At 39.5% G+C, this 2,667-nt stretch overlaps 1 pseudogene across 1 annotated transcript in view; it reads left to right on the top strand.

The window, feature by feature from the left end:
* The first annotated feature begins 478 nt into the window (after positions 1-478).
* LOC108544932 (40S ribosomal protein S9-like) overlaps positions 479-2,667 on the top strand; it is an 11,998-nt pseudogene continuing 9,809 nt past the window's right edge. The window contains exon 1 of the transcript XR_001889981.1: positions 479-565. The product of XR_001889981.1 is annotated as a 40S ribosomal protein S9-like (transcript). The remainder of the gene's footprint in view (positions 566-2,667) is intronic.

Raw genomic sequence — 2,667 nt, 5'->3', positions numbered from 1 at the left:
TCATATCCTTTGCCCACTTATTGATGGGGTTGTTTTTTCCTTGCAAATTTGTTTAAGTTCTTTCTAGATTCTGGATATTAGCCCTTTGTCAGATGGATAGATTGCAAAAGTTTTCTCCCATTCTGTAGGTTGCCTGTTCGGTTTGCTGATAGTTTCTTTTGCTGTGCAGAAGCTCTTTAGTTAATTAGATCACATTTGTCAATTTTGGCTTTTGTTGCCATTGCTTTTGGTGTTTTAGACATGAAGTCCTTGCCCATGCCTATGTCCTGAATGGTATTACCCAGGTTTTCTTCTAGGATTTTTATGGTCCCAGGTCTTAGCTTTAAGTCTTTGATCCATCTTGATTTGATTTTCGTATAAGGTGTAAGGAATGGGTCCAGTTTCAGTTTTCTGCAAATGGCTACCCAGTTTTCCCAACACCATTTATTAAATAGGGAATCTTTTCCTCATTGCTTGTTTTTGTCAGGTTTGTCAAAGATCAGATCGTTGTCATGGCGTGACAAGGATGATCTTTCCAGCCTACAATACCTGCTTGACCACTAAGACTGAACAGCTCAAATTAAAGGTAACAAATTCCGCAGGGGCAATTGTTCAACACAGGAAAAAGAAACCACTTTAAGAATTTTAAACTAGAAGAGATTTTACATAAGGTGTTTTAAACAAAACCATTGGATGACCTGGAGTAACAGTGTCGGAAACTCAGCTGAGCTGGATAGAGAACTGAGCTGCCCATTGTTGGAGAAGTTGATTAAAGCAGCAGGCCAAGATCGAAGTAACAATCAAGCCTTTAATCATTTACTGCAATAGTATAAGCAAGAGGCCAAAACCAAGGAAACTGCCAACTCACCCAGGCCTTCTAAATTCCCCAGAAAGGTGCACTGGTGGAGGGTCAGTGAATGAGGACAGACATGGGGGTCAGCTCACTATTGAGGAAGCCCCAAACAAAAATCTCCAGTAGTATTACGAACCCTGGAGCAGGAGGTTGGAGTGGGAGGGGGAGAGCTAAGAGTAGAAGAGTGTGGAGTCAGAGGAGGGAACGGTTTCTTAAGGTTTCCTCCCACTCCACTCATAAGAAAGCTTAAGCAGAAGCACCCGAAGCTCCAGCAGGAAGCCCTCAGATAAAGAAACTTCTGAATGAAGACACCTGGGTTGGGAAGGCAACTATGTTTAAGAACATGAGCCATTAGGAGGATCTGAGTTCCTGAATGCAATTCTCTTTAAAGATTGGATTGCACTGGGTTTGCCCCAAGTCTGGGGAGGGCAACTTTCCTCAGAGGGGTTTGCCCGGTAAAGCCTTTGTCATTGCCTGTGGTTGAGCCTGAAATACCAAACATATATTTTTGGCCAGGACTTCTCAGCAGGATCTAGTCAGGGCCTTCACAAAGTACATTCAGAATGACAATTGACCCACCAGAAAGCCATCATTCCACCACTTGGTATTTTAAATGAAAGGACCCACCAATATATCTGATATCCATATCTGATACCCAGTAGAATTGGAATGCTGCTATCACCACTGTCGCTATTGTCACTACCACACCTGCCTCTAGACACCTAGCAACCTAGAGGATGGACCCTGGAGAATGTTGCAGGCAAACCTCATTTCTCTACTGTACTTTCCCCCAACAGTCAATTAAAGGAAGACGAAGATCGAGTGTGTGTGGATGATACAGCAAATACACCTTCTAGTTCTTAAAGGTTATGGTTTTCAGTGTTTGGTGAACAACTATGTTCATCTTTAAAGGATAGAAAAATGCAGGAGGCATCTTGTATCCATGAAGATACTAAAACACTGATTTCCTCAGGAAACTGATCACTCAAACATCCACGATCTTAGTAGACTGCCCTTATAGGCGTATTGCACAATGTGTGATCTGCCATCTACTGATGGCTCATTTTTCCCTCTCCTCTCTCGTCCAAGATTGGTGATAGTTTCAAATTTTTCTCCCACTATTATGTAGAATAATTTCCAGACTTGACACTCAATTGAATCACAATATCCAGGAAAATAGGTAAATAGGACTTCATATACCAGAAGTCATAGTCCTTTTAATACAATCAGGGTCATAAATGGCACTTACTTCTACAACATAAAGTGCTATTATAATTATATACATGATTTTTTAAATAAGTAACGTGGGACCAGTTTCTGTTGCAATAATTATAAGAAGCAAAGACCTCCAACTGAATGAATCCCTCTGAAATCTTTTCACAAACTCTGAGGAGTACTATTTGTCAAGCAAAGAAACACTGAATTAAGGTAAATGCCAGCTTAGGATGAAAAGAACAGCAACAGTCCCTACCTTCATTATCAAAGCCTCTCCCTGGCTAAGATAATCACTTAACCTTTTATGCCTTTGCTAAAACCTCATTAGTAAAAAGGAGACCTGCCTACTAAGCATAAGGGTAAGGCTTTAACGGACTTTAGAAATCATTTACATTTATGACTCAAAGCATTGAAGTGCAAATTCTTTTTATTTGAATATTTGAGGGCATTAAATGAGCATTTTAATGGACTTCAATTGTCAAGATAAACAAAAGTTCTCAGGGGAATGTGAATTTTAACAAACATTAAAATCAAAGAAGTAAAAAGATGAAAAAACGGAGAAAAAGTATTATAGTAACATCAATTTTTGCTAATCTAATTTTGTAACAAAAACTTTTTTT

The sequence above is a fragment of the Rhinopithecus bieti genome, unplaced genomic scaffold (genome assembly GCF_001698545.2).
Source record: "Rhinopithecus bieti isolate Rb0 unplaced genomic scaffold, ASM169854v2 scaffold_26871, whole genome shotgun sequence".
In the NCBI taxonomy this organism is placed as follows: Eukaryota; Metazoa; Chordata; class Mammalia; order Primates; family Cercopithecidae; genus Rhinopithecus; species Rhinopithecus bieti.
Note: the sequence above shows the minus strand (reverse complement) of the source record. Positions and strands in the feature narration are given on the sequence as shown.